At 37.6% G+C, this 19154-nt stretch overlaps 1 protein-coding gene across 6 annotated transcripts in view; it reads right to left on the reverse strand.

Moving 5' to 3' along the window:
- The window catches only part of TMTC2 (transmembrane O-mannosyltransferase targeting cadherins 2), a 663780-nt gene that overhangs the window by 427794 nt on the left and 216832 nt on the right, over positions 1 to 19154 (reverse strand). The gene's annotated exons all lie outside the window — the stretch shown is intronic.

A 19154-nucleotide genomic window follows, 5' to 3' on the forward strand; every position in this document is an offset into this window, starting at 1 on the left:
GTGGATGAAAGGCTCTTGGTGCTCGAGCCAGGTGTCAGTGCTGTGCCTCTGAGGTGGGAGAGCCAACTTCAGGACACTGGTCCACAAGAGTCCTCCCAGCTCCACATAATATCAAATGGCAAAGATCTCCCAGAGATCTCCATCTCAACACCAGCACCCACCTTCACTCAACGACCAGCAAGCTACAGTGCTGGACACCCTATACCAAACAACTAGCAAGACAGGAACAAAACTCCACCCATTAGCAGAGAGGCTGCCTAAAATCATAATAAGGCCACAGACACCCCAAAACACACCACCAGAAAGACAAGATCCAGCCTCATCCACCAGAACACGGGCACTAGTCCCCTCCACCAGGAAGCCTACACAACCCACTAAACCACCTTAGCCATTGGGGACACACACCAAAAACAACGGGAACTACGAAACTGCAGCCTGCGAAACGGAGACCCCAAACAAAGTAAGATAAGCAAAATGAGAAGACAGAAAACCACACAGCAGATGAAGGAGCAAGAAAAAAACCCACCAGACCTAAGAAATGAAGAGGAAATAGGCAGTCTACCTGAAATAGAATTCAGAATAATGATAGTAAAGATGATCCAAAATCTTGGAAATAGAATAGACAAAATGCAAGAAACAGCTAACAAGGACCTAGAAGAACTAAAAACAATCATTGATGAACAACACAATAAATGAAATGAAAAATACTCTAGATGGGATCAATAGCAGAATAACTGAGGCAGAAGAACAGATAAGTGACCTGGAAAATAGTGGAAATAACTACTGCAGAGCAGAATAAAGAAAAAAGAATGAAAAGAACTGAGGACAGTCTCAGAGACCTCTGGGACAACATTAAACGCACCAACATTCGAATTATAGGGGTTCCAGAAGAAGAAGAGAAAAAGAAAGGGACTGAGAAAATATTTGAAGAGATTATAGTTGAAAACTTCCCTAATATGGGAAAGGAAATAGTTAATCAAGTCCAAGAAGCACAGAGAGTCCCATACAGGATAAATCCAAGGAGAAACATGCCAAGACACATATTAATCAAACTGTCAAAAATTAAATACAAAGAAAACATATTAAAAGCAGCAAGGGAAAAACAACAAATAACTCACAAGGGAATCCCCATCAGGTTAACAGCTGATCTTTCAGTGAAACTCTGAAAGCCAGAAGGGACTGGCAAGACATATTTAAAGTGATGAAGGAGAAAAACCTGCAACCAAGATTACTCTAACCAGCAAGGATCTCATTCAGATTTGATGGAGAAATTAAAAACCTTCACAGACAAGCAAAAGCTGAGAGAGTTCAGCACCACCAAACCAGCTTCACAACAAATGCTAAAGGAACTTCTCTAGGCAAGAAACACAAGAGAAGGAAAAGACCTAAAATAATGAACCCAAAACAATTAAGAAAATGGGAATAGGAACATACATATCGATAATTACCTTAAATGTAAATGGACTAAATGCTCCCACCAAAAGACACAGATTGGCTGAATGGATACAAAAACAAGACCCATATATATGCTGTCTACAAGAGACCCACTTCAGACCTAGAGGCACATACAGACTGAAAGTAAGGGGATGGAAAAAGATATTCCATGCAAATGGAAACCAAAAGAAAGCTGGAGTAGCAATTCTCATATCAGACAAAATAGACTTTAAAATAAAGACTATTACAAGAGACAAAGAAGGACACTACATAATGATCAAGGGATCGATCCAAGAAGCAGATATAACAATTGTAAATATTTATGCACCCAACATATGAGCACCTCAATACATAAGGCAAATACTAACAGCCATAAAAGGGGAAATCGACAGTAACACATTCATAGTAGGGGACTTTAACACCCCACTTTCACCAATGGACAGATCATTCAAAATGAAAATAAATAAGGAAACAAGCTTTAAATGATACCTTAAACATGATGGACTTAAATGATATTTATAGGACATTCCATCCAAAACCAACAGAATACACATTTTTCTCAAGTGCTCATGGAACATTCTCCAGGATATATCATATCTTGGGTCACAAATCAAGCCTTGGTAAATTTAAGAAAATTGAAATCGTATCAAGTATCTTTTCCAACCACAGTGCTATGAGACTAGATATCAATTACAGGAAAAGATCTGTAAAAAATACAAACACATAGAGGTTAAACAATACACTACTTAATAACGAAGTGATCACTGAAGAAATCAAAGAAGAAATTAAAAAATACCTAGAAACACGTGACAATGGAGACACGACGACCCAAAACCTATGGGATGCAGCAAAAGCAGTTCTAAGAGGGAAGTTTATAGCAATACAGTCCCACCTTAAGAAACAAGAAATATCTCGAATAAACAACCTAAACTTGCACCTAAAGCAATTAGAGAATGAAGAACAAAAAACCCCCAAAGTTAGCAGAAGGAAAGAAATCATAAAAATCAGATCAGAAATAAATGAAAAAGAATTGAAGGAAACGATAGCAAAGGTCAATAAAACTAAAAGCTGGTTCTTTGAGAAGATAAACAAAATTGATAAACTATTAGCCAGACTTATCAAAAAAAAAAAAGAGAGGGATTCCCTGGTGGCCCAGTGGTTGAGAGTCCACCTGCCGATGCAGGGGACACAAGTTCGTGCCCCAGTCCGGGAGGATCCCCCATGCCACAGAGCGGCTGGGCCCGTGAGCCATGGCCACAGAGCCTGTGCGTCCGGAGGCTGTGCTCTGCAGCAGGAGAGGCCAGAACAGTGAGAGGCCCGTGTACCGCAAAAAAAAAAAAAAAAGGGAGAAGACTCAAATCAATAGAATTAGAAATGAAAAAGGAGAAGTAACAACTGACACTAGAGAAATACAAAAGATCATGAGAGATTACTACAAGCAACTCTATGCCAATAAAATGGACAACCTGGAAGAAATGGACAAATTCTGAGAAATGCACAACCTGCCAAGACTGAATCAGGAAGAAATAGAAAATATGAACACACCGATCACAAGCACTGGAACCGAAACTGTGATTAAACATCTTCCAACAAACAAAAGCCCAGGACCAGATGGCTTCACAGGCAAATTCTATCAAACACTTAGAATTGAGCTAACACCTATCCTTCTCAAACTCGTCCAAAATATAGCAGAGGGAGGAACACTCCCAAACTCATTCTACGAGGCCACCATCACCTTCATACCAAAACCAGACAAGGATGTCACAAAGAAAGAAAACTACAGGCCAATATCACTGATGAACATAGATGCAAAAATCCTCAACAAAATACTAGCAAACAGAATCCAACAGCACATTAAAACGATCATACACCATGATCAAGTGGGGTTTATTCCAGGAATGCAAGGATTCTTCAATATACGCAAATCAATCAACGTGATACACCATATTAACAAATTGAAGGAGAAAAACCATATGATCATCTCAATAGATGCAGAGAAAGCTTTCGACAAAATTCAACACCCATTTATGATAAAAACCCTGCAGAAAGTAGGCATAGAGGGAACTTTCCTCAACATAATAAAGGCCATAACCCACAGCCAACATTTTCCTCAATGGTGAAAATCTGAAAGCATTTCCACTACGATCAGGAACAAGACAAGGTTGCCCACTCTCACCACTCTTATTCAACATAGTTTTGGAAGTTTTAGCCACAGCAATCAGAGAAGAAAAGGAAATAAAAGGCATCCAAATCGGAAAAGGAGAAGTAAAGCTGTCACTGTTTGCAGATGACATGATACTATACATAGAGAATCCTAAAGATGCTACCAGAAAACTACTAAAGCTAATCAGTGAATTTGGTAAAGTAGCAGGATACAAAATTAATGCACAGAAATCTCTGGCATTCCTATATACTAATGATGAAAAATCTGAAAGTGAAATCAAGAAAACACTCCCACTGCAACAAGAAAAAATAAAATATCTAGGAATAAACCTACCTAAGGAGACAAAAGACCTGTATGCAGAAAATTATAAGACACTGATGAAAGAAACGAAAGATGATACAAATAGATGGAGAGATATACCATGTTTTTGGATTGGAAGAATCGACTGTGAAAATGACTCTACTACCCAAAGCAATCTACAGATTCAATGCAACCCCTATCAAACTACCACTGGCATTCTTCACAAAACTAGAACAAAAAATTTCACAATTTGCATGGAAACACCAAAGACCCTGAATAGCCAAAGCAGTCTTGAGAACAAAAAATGGAGCTGGAGGAATCAGGCTCCCTGACTTCAGACTATACTACAAAGCTACAGTCATCAAGACAGTATGGTACTGGCACAAAAACAGAAAGATAGATCAATGGAACAGGATAGAAAGCCCAGAGATAAACCCATGCACATATGGTCACCTTATCTTTGATAAAGGAGGCAGGAATGTACAGTGGAGAAAGGACAGTCTCTTCAATAAGTGGTGCTGGGAAAACTGGACAGGGACATGTAAAAGTATGAGATTAGATCACTCCCTAACACCATACACAAAAATAAGCTCAAAATGGATTAAAGACCTAAATGTAAGGCCAGACACTATCAAACTCTTAGAGGAAAACATACGCAGAACACTCCATGACATAAATCACAGCAAGATCCTTTTGGACCCACCTCCTAGAGAAATGGAAATAAAAACAAAAATAAACAAATGGGACCTAATGAAATTTAAAAGCTTTTGCACAGCAAAGGAAACCATAAACAAGACCAAAAGACAACCCTCAGAATGGGAGAAAATATTTGCAAATGAAGCAACGGACAAAGGATTAATCTCCAAAATTTATAAGCAGCTCATGCAGCTCAGTAACAAAAAACACAAACAACCCAATCCAAAAATGGGCAGAAGACGTAAATAGACATTTCTCCAAAGAAGATATACAGACTGCCAACAAACACATGAAAGAATGATCAACATAATTAATCATTAGAGAAGTGCAAATCAAAACTAAAATGAGTTATCTTCTCACACCAGTCAGAATGGCCATCATCAAAAAGTCTAGAAACAATAAATGCTGGAGAGGGTGTGGAGAAAAGGGAACACTCTTGCACTGCTCGTGGGAATGTGAATTGGTACAGCCACTACGGAGAACAGTATGGAGGTTCCTTAAAACACTACAAATAGAACTACCATATGACCCAGCAATCCCACTACTGGGCATATACCCTGAGAAAAACATAATTCAAAAAGAGTCATGGGGGCTTCCCTGGTGGCGCAGTGGTTGAGAGACCGCCTGCCGATGCAGAGAACGCAGGTTCGTGCCCCGGTCTGGGAAGATCCCACATGCCACGGAGCGGCTGGGCCTGTGAGCCATGGCTGCTGAGCCTGTGCGTCCGGAGCCTGTGCTCCGCAACGGGAGAGGCCACAACAGTGAGAGGCCCACGTACCACAAAACAAAAACAAAAACAAAAAAGAGTCATGTACCAAAATGTTCATTGCAGCTCTATTTACAATAGCCCGGAGATGGAAACAACCTTAGTGTCCATCATCGGATGAATGGATAAAGTAGATGTGGCACATATACAGAATGGAATATTACTCAGCCATAAAAAGAAATGAAATTGAGCTATTTGTAATGAGGTGGATAGACCTAGAATCTGTCATACAGAGTGAAGTAAGTCAGAAAGGGAAAGACAAATACCATATGTTAACACATACATATGGAATTTAAGAAAAATATGTCATGAAGAACCTAGGGGTGAGACAGGAATAAAGACAGAGACCTACTAGAGAATGGACTTGAGGATATGGGGAGGGGGAAGGGTAAGCTGTGACAAAGCGAGAGAGAGGCATGGACATATATACACTACCAAACGTAAGGTAGATAGCTAGTGGGAAGCAGCCACATAGCACAGGGAGATCAGCTCGGTGCTTTGTGACCACCTGGAGGGGTGGGATAGGGAGGGTGGGAGGGAGGGAGATGCAAGAGGGAAGAGATATAGGAAAATATGTATATGTATAGCTGATTCACTTTGTTATAAGGCAGAAACTAACACACCATTGTAAACCAGTTATACTCCAATAAAGATGTAAAGGCAAGAAAAAAAAAAAAGAAAGAAAGAAAAGTAAAGCCAGCATAAGAATATATAGATTATCTCTGTGGAAGGGAAAGTGGCTTCTGAAAAAGACCTCCAAACAGAACTCAAAAAGTAAAACAATTGATGAATTTGAGTATCTCAAAACGAAGGACTTCTATTTATTGAAGGACACTATGGACATGCATTAATACACCAGAAGAAGATATTTCAAACATCTAAACAGACAAGGATCTGTACTTAGAAATAAAAAAACTCCAAACAAAGCAATAAGAAAATAAGAAATCCAACAGCGGGGGCAAAAATGGGCAAAGGATATGAACAGCAATCTACAGAAAGGGAAACCAAAATAAATTCTAGAATACATTACATAATTTTAACTAATACTCAAATTCCTTAGTAACCCAGAGAAATGCAAATTATAACAATGAGACTTGAGACTGGCAAAAATTAGAAAACTGGATAAGGCCAAATACTGGTGGGGATGTGGAATGGACCCTGTGCACTGTCGGGGGCCTTGTAGCCTGGGGAAACCACTGCGTTCTGCCATCTGACAGTACTTACTCTGTCAAATCAGCAAATGTTACTGACTACGTCATGAATCATCCCTGACCAGCAATCCCACTTCCAGAGAAATTCTGAGAGAACATTAAGAGGATGTTTAATGCAAGGCTCCTAGTGTTGGCTGATAGTAGGAAATAATCAACCTGTCCATCATGGGAGTATCATGTGAGACATAAACTTCATGGATTACTATACAGCAGTGAGGACCAGCAAATTCCGTGTAAATACTGTAATATGAATGGACCTTGAAAAGCCTACAAAGATTCAAAATATCTAATGCATTCTTTTAAAAATATTAAAAATTCATTCCCACCCAAAATATCACTACATATTTTACAAGGGTACATTATAAATCTAAGGATGCAAATCAAGTACATTAGAGCAGTTACCTATGATGCCAAGGGAAATTCAAGTTAGGAATAGAGATAGAAGGGAAGAAATACATAAATAAAAGAGAGGAAAGTTGTAGGCATCACCCTGAAAACTGGCTGCAAACTGAGGAATATAATTAACTTCTGCAGCTGGGTAGCAGGGGATGAAAAGGAGAATGGAGGGGAGGGGAGGATAGGAAAGAAGGGACAAAAGGGAAATGAAGGTCACACTTCACATTCTTTTAAAATAGTGATGGGGTCATTCTATATCCTACTTCAGGAATAAAGGGTTTTAACATTCACTAAACTTTTCCTTGTACTAAGACAATTCGAAACAGATGTTTGAGATTATCTTCAAATTTTCACTTGGTAATTATACTTTGGACCAACATAACTTAAAGATCTTGTAGTTTCATTAATATTTAATGTCATTTACACTTTTTACATTTTTAATCTCATATATTTTATTGATGCATTTATTTCACTGCAGTGACCTTTAAAACTACAGTTTGACTGGAATAAAATCCCTGAAATTCTTCCAAGAAATTGTGAGTGAAGCCTAAAAAAATGTATCTAGTTTTTTAAAGTCTATATTTTAATAGTGTGCCCAGATGAATCCAATTCACACATTAAAGCACTGGAGATAATAAAGCACTTATTTGAAGTTTAAAAAAAATGTAATCAGTTTATCCTAAAGTCTCAATGTAATGTTTGAAAGTTTTTCCCAACAAACAGCATTTCAAAATATTCAGAGTACTCATTTTATTCCTATTTTTGACACAGGTTATACTATAAGAAGCTGCTCTTGTTGGGGGACTACTGTCCCATTTCATGGGCTTAATGTGCACCACTACAAGCCTAGGGAGAGAAAAAGAGAAGGAAAAGGTGAAGGGAGAAGGAGAGGTGGAGAAGGAATAAAAATATATGTATACTGGGATAATAAAAATAACAGTGCTTTCATTCATTTAAAGTTTACTATATGCTTGACAGTGTTCAGAATTTATTTAACACAGAAATAACCTTTGAGGGCTTCCCTGGTGGCACAGTGGTTGAGAGTCCGCCTGCCGATGCAGGGGACATGGGTTCGAGCCCTGGTCTGGGAAAATCCCACATGCTGCGGAGCAACTAAGCCCGTGCACCACAGCTACTGAGCCTGTGCGTCTGGAGCCTGTGCTCCGCAAGAAGAGAGGCCGCGATAGTGAGAGGCCCGCGCACCGTGATGAAGAGTGGCCCCTGCTCGCCACAACTAGGGAAAACCCTCGCACAGAAACGAAGACCCAACACAGCCAAAAATAAATAAATAAATTCATTAAAAAAAATAATAATAACCTTTGAGGTCCATTACTATACCCATTTCATTGATGTATAAACTGAAGTTAACTTTTTAAATTGCAAAGTTAATGACAATAGAGAACCAGATCTGCTTCCAGGCATCGAAATCTCACCCTCTCAACACTGAGTCGGAATACAAAGTAGATCACATATTATAGTACTCAATATTTACACATATTTAATTGAGGGACTAGAGTATAATACGGAACCAAGATAAATTATCCAAATGAGTCATCCGCTCAGAACTAGTAGGAACAAGATACTCCAGAAACAACAAACTAAAGCTATCTAGTACCCATATTTCATAATGTATTTTCTATACTACAGAAAAATTAATGCCAAACAATATATTAAGTGTTTTACATTTCTTCGGGAACGGAATTTTAAATGTCACATTTTCTAGTTAATGCAGTGGAAAGAGAACAGAGTCTACCTATGTAAATAAATGGTTGTTGCTCAAAGATACTGGGGATTTAGGTACATTTATCAAGGACTCCTAAGTGCCCTGAAGATGCCTTACATGTGACAGAGATTTAAAAAGCATTGTTTAACAAGTACATGACTTAGTTCTTAGGACTAAGAACTTTTCAAAAAGAAAACAAAATTTTTCTTTTAAACAAAATCAGGAAGCAAAGAAGCAAGAATAACTCATATCTCAAGGGCCCTTCACACTGGTATTTAACTGCATCTAAAAGGTATCCACTTACTAAGAAACTTGACCTTAATTCACAAGGAAAGCTTCTCTTGTACTTCGTCCACAATCTGCCACAGTTCATTTTATGTTCTTTGAAAGGCAGAGAAACAATTAAATATTCCCATCTTGCAAAAGTTCTTCTAAAGAGAAAATCAAATGTGAGGCCCTTCTGGAAATGTTAAGTGATCTACAGCAATGAATCCCTCCAAAATTTTTTCAAAGCCCTCATTCAAATACAGCAGCTCTAAGTTCATAAAGTAATTCAAACTTACTGTAAAGTAACTACTGCAATTTCATAGCACTTGATATATTTCACAAAATCAATGCAGGGAGATTTGAGCCATTTTTTCAAGGATATATATTTTTTTCATTAATTTAATTTTACTTATTTTATTTTTGGGTGCATTGGGTCTTTGTTGCTGCACACGGGCTTGTCTCTGGTTGTGGCGAGGGGGCCTACTCTTTGTTGTCATGCGCAGGCTTCTCACTGCGGTGGCCTCTCTTGTTGTGGAGCACGGGCTCTAGAGCGCAGGCTCAGTAGTTGTGGCGCACGGGCTTAGTTGCTCCGCGGCATGTGGGATCTTCCCGGACCAGGGATCAAACCTGTGTCCCCTGCATTGGCAGGTGGATTCTCAACCACTGCGTCACCAGGGAAGCCATTCAAGGATATTTTTACTTTACACTAAAAGTTTGGAGATATTTATATTCATTGATTATTAAAAAAAAGTTTAAATAATTTTATGATTACGGCATGCATTACTCTTTGAAAAATTAGCTAATAAGATGAATGAGGGTGGGAGGGAGATGCAAGAGGGAGGAGATATGGGGATATATGTATAGCTGATTCACTTTATTATAAAGCAGAAACTAACACACCATTGTAAAGCAATTATACTCCAATAGAGATGTTAAAAAAAAAGATGAATGAATCTCTTAATATTCAAATTTTAGCTACTTAACATTCAGGCATGCAGTCATGCCTCAGGGTTATCATACCAGCATTTCCATTTCATTGGTGCAGTGAACACAGCCACCAAAATCAGCAAGGACTCCATTTTTGACTTCTGCCTTCAGCTGTAATTTATTTTTAGTTTAGAACTTTAATATATGTCTTTAGTCCCTATATCAACACCAAGTTCTATGTAAAGATCTGGCAAAATTGAAACATTTAATACTCTTTTAAATAAGGTGATAAATCCGAATTTTGCTTCCTCCAATTCTAAGTTACTTGTTTGAAATCAGAATGCTACCCCCCAAAAAAGTTTAAACATTGAAATTTGCCAGTTATCTAAGCCAGACCAGCAGCAAAAGAAAATAAATACAGGAGTGCCTAATGTACCTGTACTGGATGAGGAAACTGTGCCTCCAAGAAAGTGACACTTAAAAGCTAACAGAGCTAAAAGTTATGTCTGCTTGGTTCCAAAGCCCTTGTTTTAATCACTATGGAACACTTGGACTTTAGATGTGTTCCAAAAATGGTGTTACTAAAGATATAAGTTAAATAAATGTCATTTTAAAATATAAAGGATAATTATGTTAAAATTTCTAACCTCAATGAAAAGGGAAAAAAGAGAAAGAAAGTAGAAGGAGGGGAAAAAAGAGCCACTCAACTGCATGAAACTTAAGATTAATGTGAATGTGGTTTTTTTTTTCTTGTTAACCAGAATGATTTCTCATTCTATCCATTAACAAACATTGTAAGGGAGTCAACATTTGTAGCCTGGGCTTTTTACTAATTGTATGATAGTGACTCCAGGGAAATAAGAGCCCTTATAAGCCTACAAGAATTTATTTTTCCTAGTAATTATACCTTGGATTATTACAGAAATGAACATAATGTTAAGTGGGTAAAAAAAACCACAAAACTGCCTGGCTAAAATGTTAAGTGGAAAAAGTACACATAATTTAAAGATTATGATTCATATGATACCAGAATACATATACTATATACACTTTTACACTCTAATTAGAGCAATTTTATAATATGCAATTATTTCTCATTTCCCTACCTTTGGTTACTTCACACGGACCTGAAAATAAGTTTATTCCTAATAAGGGAAAAAAGTATTAAAAATTAAAAGATAAAATTTAGTGTCCCACTGATATGTTAACATTGTCTTGACAGCACTGTTAGTCACTACGCTATCTATGCGCATATTGTAATATCCACATATACAGTTCAGTGCAGGTGTTTTGGTTTTAACATATCTAGGGTTATTTCTTAGCATTTTACCATCTGCAATCTCTACTGTATTCTGACTAACTATGAGCCACCCCCAGGTCCACAGTTCAGTGTCTGCTATCAGTGCCACGCATGGTCTGTGGAGCTGGGTCTCACCTGTGGAAGCCTTCACTCTTTAATTTCCCATCTGTGCTCAAAATTTTCCCCATTGCCTCTCCATCAAAAGAAAACAAATCTCTTTATGTTCCTTTCTGATAGCAATGTGCTCTCTGTGAAGTTTCTGATTAACTAACCCACAGCGTTATACATGAAGACAGTAAATACAGTTGCATTTGCAAATATAATGACTGGACAAGGAGGAAGAATTTAGAAGCATCTGAGCTTTGAGGCTCTCCTCAAATCTTACCAACAGACCCTTTTTTTGGCCTATTACACTGTCAATCTAAAACACTTGGTGAATATATAACTGGTATATAGTGACCCTACTTATACAAAAGACATACCAATTCAGTAAAGACTCATCAGAAATTCCTCACATCTGGCTGATCTCTTAGCCTATGAGGCTGTTCAACCACTACCATAGGTTGACTGTAAATTCTACAGAGTAGTTGAGTTGCTTCTGATTTCATATAAGGAACATAATAGACCCAAAGAATCTCTTAGAGTTTGTCTCCGACATATTTGGTATTTGAGTCTGGCTCAGCTCTAAAAGATGAACAACCTTTAGAAAGGGCAAGAGTTCAGGAATTCTAAACAACTCCAGGGGGAAAACAGAGAAGTGATTTTTTTTTTTTTCAGTTCTCTCTTTTGTTCCTTTACACTCGAATCTCATAATCTACTTTATCTCACAGTGAATCCTGTCATCATTTGGATGGGTCCCTGCCATTGAATGGCCCCAGGTTAATTTCCTATTATGTGTCACTAAAAGGAAATTTGAGGTGGAAACATAAACCAAAATATCGCAAACCTAAGGTTTTAGTTCTAGCTCTGTTAACAATTAGATCTGGGTACAATGAAGTAATTACTGGGCTCACCTATTTCTTATTAACAGTAGTAAGTAAACATGTAATATGGGCCAAACCCTGGGCTAGGGTGCTACACACACTCTGTCCCACACAGTGGTATTGCTATACTCACTATACAGATCAGCCACTTGACACTCTAAGGACGATGATAACAGCTATTCATGGTCTGGGTTAGGATTAGGACCCCCATCTACCTTACTACAAATCTGCCCTACTTACCATGCCTTTCCTCCCTAAGCATTCTACCTCTCTTTTAGTTTCTCATCTGTAAAACAGGTGTAACAATGCTTGCACAAGTTAAACTCCAGCATCACTGAGATAAATAAATAAGAAAATAGAACTCTGCAAAGTACATTACTATGGAAAAGGAATAGTATGTCATTAATAGGTCATCATCCATAAAAAGCATAACCAGTTAGATACATGCTTTAACAGTATATCTCCTGTATTCAGAAACTATGGTCATGCTACTGAGGATTTCATTGCCAAGCAAATCCAGGCCAAGAAAAACAAATCTCAAAGCAACATTAAATACTCACAAAGCCAGTTTTAAGAAGAGAAAAATAATAAAAATCAAAGATTACATTTTATTTTTAAAAAATCAGCTCCTAAGATAAACATGCAGTATATCTCAAATATCCATCAGGACACCATGTTATACGCTATATTACATTAATATATTCAATATATTAATTTTTTTAAATTTAGTTTTTGGCTGTGTTGGGTCTTCATTACTGCTCGCGGGCTTTCTCTAGTTATTGCGAGCGGGGGCTACTCTTCATTATGGTGCACGGGCTTCTCACTGAGGTGGCTTCTCTTGTGGAGCATGGGCTCTAGGTGCATAGGCTTCAGTAGTTGCAGTGTGCAGGCTCAGTAGTTGTGGCACACGGGCTTAGTTGCTCCTCGGCATGTGGGATCTTCCCAGACCAGGGATCAAACCCGTATCCCCTGCATTGGCAGGCAGATTTTTTTTTTTTTTAATACAAAAAGCAAAAGCAAGTTTATTTGGGGGCAGAAAACAACTGCAATTCGAGATACGCAACTATAGCAAACCACATGTGAGTCCAGCAAAGAAAGGAGAGGAAACTTTTTGTTGAGGAGAAGGGAAAGTTGGGAGGGGCTGTTATAAACAAAAAGTCCACTATAGCAGGAGTCCCCAACCCCCGGGCCATGGACTGGTACTGGTCCGTGTGGCAGGCAAATTCTTAACCACTGCACCATCAGGGAAGTCCAATATATTAATTTTTGACAGTCACTCTTAACTCAGCACCTAGTGCTGAACATGGAAAAAGTAGAGTTAATAACCAGAGAAAACAGCATTTTAAAAAGTGAAAAATGATCAGTAAAAACAAGTATCAAGAATAAAATATTTATGTGAGTAGAAAAATATTTACTTACGAATGCTAATGAGAAGAAAAATTAGCTATTAAATAAATAAATTTCTAAAAATATCAATTACTTTTCTATATGCACAAATCTTGGGCAACTATTATTTTAATGTATTTTCTTCTGTACTTTCAGCTAACTACGAACAACAGAAAAAAAGAGGGAGGTTAATTTTCTTTGCCTTTTTTGCTGCTACAGGACAAACAGATAAGGGTTCTTCAAAGGCTGTGCAGCCAGTACTTGTATGAGGCATTTTTGCATCACTTGAGAAATATTGAAACAAAGGATGATGTTATTCATTTAACAGCCTTAAACGTACAACTCAGGAAGTCTACTTCCAAACAGCGAAAGGAAGCTAGTACATAGAGGGGTAAAAGAAATAGGAAGAACCAGAAGGGTGAATGCACTAAAATGACATTCTCACATCAGTTGAGCACTATGAGAAAGAGAAGGGCTGGCCCATTTTCCTGAAGCTCTAATCTTAACTGGATCTATCCATCCAAAAGAGGCCATTAAAGGCCCTTTTGCACCAAACAAATCTACTGGATACATATTAGTGTTTAATAAATATTACCAACTAGAAATTGTGACTAGATATGTGGTTTTAGAGGCATAAACCCCTATATTCCATCCATGAGTCCTAAGTGGTGTTGACATTCAGAGGATTTACATTTTAGGTTGATTAAAACCCACAGAGAAGCTATATTGCCCTATGAAATCATCAGGATTGGGGTTAGAATGTACTTCTTTAAGTCTAAACTTTTAACTTAAAAACCTCAAAAGTAAATATCTACTCTAGGCTCAATTTGGACATGAGCTGGGAACCAACAGCCATGATCAAAGCAAGGCAGGTCTCTGATCAAAGTACCACTTAAGACTCTTGGTTCTAGAATCGCACCACAGAGCCCAAAGGTATGGCACAGAAAAACTTTAGTGACTGTATCACCTGCCCGAAAAAACTTTCTCAAAATCATTGTCCTAAACTGTAAAAGCAAAAGAGATTTTTAAAATCTTGTGCCACTGCTTCCTAATAATAGAATTGCAAGAGCAAAAGTAATTTCAAATAGTGATTGGAGATAAGAAAAACGCACAACACATGGATTTGTACAATATCATTAATTAATATGCTCATGCTTTCTTTATGCAAACCCAGAAACTTATCTCTACTTGAAAATTGTTTTCAATACTCACATGAATATGGACCACAGCATTTAGTTTTAACCACTAGAGTGAACACGACTTGAAGCTGTCCTTGGGATATATTCAGATAATATGAAAACAGACTAAGTAGAGAAATGAGGTATTCTATACCAGTTTTGCAAACCACCAAAGCTTATTTGTAAAACTCAAAAAGAATAAGCCGGGCTTCCCTGGTGGCGCAGTGGTTGAGAGTCCACCTGCCGATGCAGGGCACACGGGTTCGTGCCCCGGTCCGGGAAGATCCCACATGCCGCGGAGCAGCTGGACCTGTGAGCCATGGCCGCTGAGCCTGCGTGCCCGGAGCCTGTGCTCCGCAATGGGAGAGACCACAACAGTGAGAGGCCCGCGTACCACACACACACACAAAAAACAAAACAAAAAGAATAAGCCAACTGATAAAGTAAAACCAGATATTATCTCAACATATCTCAGACCTCCTGCTCCTCCTGGTAGTCTCGTGATACATAATTTGAGAAATTTACTCTCTTTTCCCAAGGAAAGAAAAGAGAGGAAGAGAAGAAAGAAAGTTTATTGCATTTCTTTATTATACAAACTCCCAGTTGTAATATGCAGAGCCCCAAACATTATAAGACTATAAGTTTCCTCTGCCATCCAGGCAAAGAGCTGGAAAAAAAGTTCGTTGACACCTCAGTTATCTGTTCTTGTTAAAATTTGACTCTCAACTATTGTATTGCATATCTAATCCAGTCCCTTCTTTCTAAACTTCCAATTCCTAGAGAGAAAGTTCTCCCAATTAAAATGTATGCCTACACTACTCCCAAGAAAGATGTTAATGTTGATATTTTAATATAATACCCCATAGTGTTTTACATAGAGAAACTGAATTATGCTGTTTAAAGTGACTGAATAAATGTTCAGAGCGTCAGCTAACATCATTGGGATTTAGACTCCTAAATGCAAGACACAACAAAGCCCCTAACAGAGTCCAGCCCTTGAGCAAGTTTTTTTGTTTGTTTGTTTGTGCCTGTTTCTCTCTACTATTTTTTTTTTTTTTAAAGAAAGTTTAGTTGTTTTTTTTTGAATTTTTGAATTTTATTTTATTTACACTTTTATACAGCAGGTTCTTTTTTTTTTTTTTTTTTCGGTACGCAGGCCTCTCACCGTTGTGGCCTCTCCCGTTCCGAAGCACAGGCTCCGGACACGCAGGCTCAGCAGCCATGGCTCACGGGCCCAGCCTCTCCGCGGCATGTGGGATCCTCCCGGACCGGGGCACGAACCCGTGTCCCCTGCATCGGCAGGCGGACTCTCAACCACTGCGCCACCAGGGAAGCCCCTCTCTCTACTATTTAATCAAGTTGGATTGTAGTGTCTTACTTGGTAAATAATATTATCATTTTTAAATCGTATCTTTTAGTGTTTGGTCCTTATCTTTTAGTAAGCACATATATGTTTCCACTAGATCCTCCTGGGTGGTAATATTCCTATGTTTAAATTAGAAATAAATTTAACACTAAACTAAAAACTAAAACTAAACAGAGGAGAGATTTCTAATTTAACACCCATATGCATAAAAATAGGGCTCACACTTTGTTTCTCCCATAGAGTTATATATAAACAGTCTTCTACATCCAAGTCTTTTTCAATAATTATACAACTTGGAACATCTCAGATTTTTCCATAATCCCTTGAGACTTAACTGGAATTTTCTTTTACTTCCACCATCACCAGTAATAGGTGTGCACATGTAATAAGTGTAAAACTAAAAAACATGTGTGTTTGTCTTCTTGAAAATCGGCTATATCTGTGACATTATCTGAAAGTTTATATTACAGCAGAAAACAAATATACATTACCCTTCTGTGTTTTATAAGGGTCAAATACCTGTAATTTGATTTTGCTTAAGACAGTGCTCTAATATACTTTTTAGCTTACTTAGGCAACTTGGTTCTCTTGTGGAAAGAGAATTTAAAATTTCAAAAATATCTTATATGTTATAAACAAACAACTCTATTCTCAAACTAACTTCTAACGTAGCTAACCCATTCCTTAATAGATGCTAGATTGAAGGATATTTCTTAGGTGTTTCTCTTTCCGACAGTACAGTGAAACTCGATGTTCAGAGATTGCCTCCTAGTACAGAAAACATGCTAGACAGAAATTACAAAATATTTGTTAATGAATGTATTAATTGATGGGAAAGCAAGGGCAATCCCTTAGCTTAGAAACTGCTTGAAAGCAGGAATCTAGAAGGTTAAACGGTTCTGAAGATGGTATTCACCTTGCATACATCTGTGAAACTAAGAGGAAAAGGGCTTGGGGTTTAGTCGGCTTCAAAAGGGAGGTCAGATTGGAGAAGCCAAACAAACTCAAACCCCCTGAAGGGAAGTGCCAGTCTCACTCAGGGACATGGATGAAAAACAAATTCAGAAGAATATAAATTTGATAAAACATTATAAGTAATTTTGGGGCTTATTCCAGGAATGCAAAGTAGGTTCAACATTAGAAAATCTATTAATATAAATCATTAACATAAATAGATTGAGTGGAGAAAATCACTATCATTATCAACATTAATTCCTAAAAAGAAATTTTATACTAGAAATAAGAGGAAAACTCTACTGATAAAAGCTGTCTACTGAAAAACCTATAAAGTACACATAATTAATGGTGAAATATTTAAAACATTCTTTCTTAAACAAGAATAAGACAAAAATCCTGCTGTCATCACTCTTGTTTGAGATTGTAATGGGGGTTCTAGCATAAAATAAGAGAACACAAATGGAAGAAACAAAACTGTGAAATAAGAAGAGGTATGGGAGAGGTCATCAACTGTTCTGGTAATAGCTTTCTCCTAATCTGCAAAATGCATGTTTTAGTAGTATCCTTTAAGTGGTTCAAATATGAGGTATGTGTATATATTTCTCAATGAATGAAATATTTCATATATGTTTAATTAAAAAAAAAAAAAAGGCAAAGAGGGCTTCCCTGGTGGCGCAGTGGTTGAGACTCTGCCTGCCTGCCGATGCAGGGGACACGGGTTCGTGCCCCGGTCCGGGAAGATCCCATATGCTGTGGAGCGGCTGGGCCCGTGAGCCACGGCCACTGAGCCTGCGCGTCCCGAGCCTGTGCTCCGCAACGGGAGAGGCCACAACAGTGACAGGCCCGTGTACCGCAAAAAAAAAAAAAAAGGCAAAGAAATGTTACAGCATTTTAAGAATCAAATACAAAACTAATACGGAAATCAGAATAAAGTAACTTTACACTTATTTTAATTATATGTGAGTTTCAGTTCCTTTGAAATATAACCACTGGTAAATATATTCAATCTAAGGCAACACTAATTTTAGGTTTGAGGGTTTTCAAAAACCCTTAAAGATTCTAAAAGTTCTGTTACGGATAATCCCAAAGAAACAGCAGTACGTCACCTACTTCACTGGTAATACACCGTAGGACCATTTTCACTGAGTCTGTTGTGGTCTGTTTTTTTTGTTTGTTTTCTTCTTCCCTATACAACTGTACTTGCAGGCATTAGAGCTGGAACCAAAGAAAAGATTTATGTGTTATTCCATCCTTAAAGGCAAGGAAACCACATGCTTTTGAACTACTGTGACTTACTCTATCTCAACTGAGAAACAACCGGAATTCAGTTCCTCAAGAATCAAATGTTTAAAAGGGGCCTTAACAATTTAGCAGATTTACTTGTTTAAATCCTTTGGTTGAGCCAAGGAGACATTTTCATTTTACTCTTGTCAGTCCCATTATTTTATATTTCTTTTTTCTACTCAGGAGAGCCGAATTGAGAAGAAACACTGAATTTCTTTACCCTCTGGAAACCTGATTCCACTTTACATTGTTTTTCTCTCAATCAGCCTTTTAGGGGGCTTTTTGCTAGCTATCTCCTATCATATCTGTTAAAAATGAAAATCTGTATTTTACAGCTTTTTAACTCAGGCCAGCCAATCTGATAAGATATTATACTGGTTTTCCTTCCTGACTTAACTGCTTCATGTTATTTTTCATAAAAATCTGTACCTCTTTTTAAAATTTTTCATCTTCAGAAGTAACATGACAAATTAGCTAAGAAATATAATAAGATTTATTACACAATCTCAAAGCTAGCTGGTTAATTGCAATTTACCATAGTTAAAGAAGACAGTCAATTAGAGGTAATCAAAAACTTAGACCATAAAATCCACAAGGAATTAGTCAAGTTTCACATGACTCAGAGGTTTAGATTGCACTTAAATTATGAATTGTTTTCTTCATAAAATGATATTCCTTCCACATACTTGTTTCTTGAAATCTGCAACCATGTGAGGTTGAAATTGAAGTGTCAATTTTACAGAAATCCAGGAAAAAAGAGAAGTTGTCAAATGTTGCATGGCTGAAACAACTATTTAGTTTCTGTTTTTCTATATC

The sequence above is a fragment of the Mesoplodon bidens genome (assembly GCF_964165515.1).
Source record: "Mesoplodon bidens genome assembly, chromosome: 11".
In the NCBI taxonomy this organism is placed as follows: domain Eukaryota; kingdom Metazoa; phylum Chordata; class Mammalia; order Artiodactyla; family Ziphiidae; genus Mesoplodon; species Mesoplodon bidens.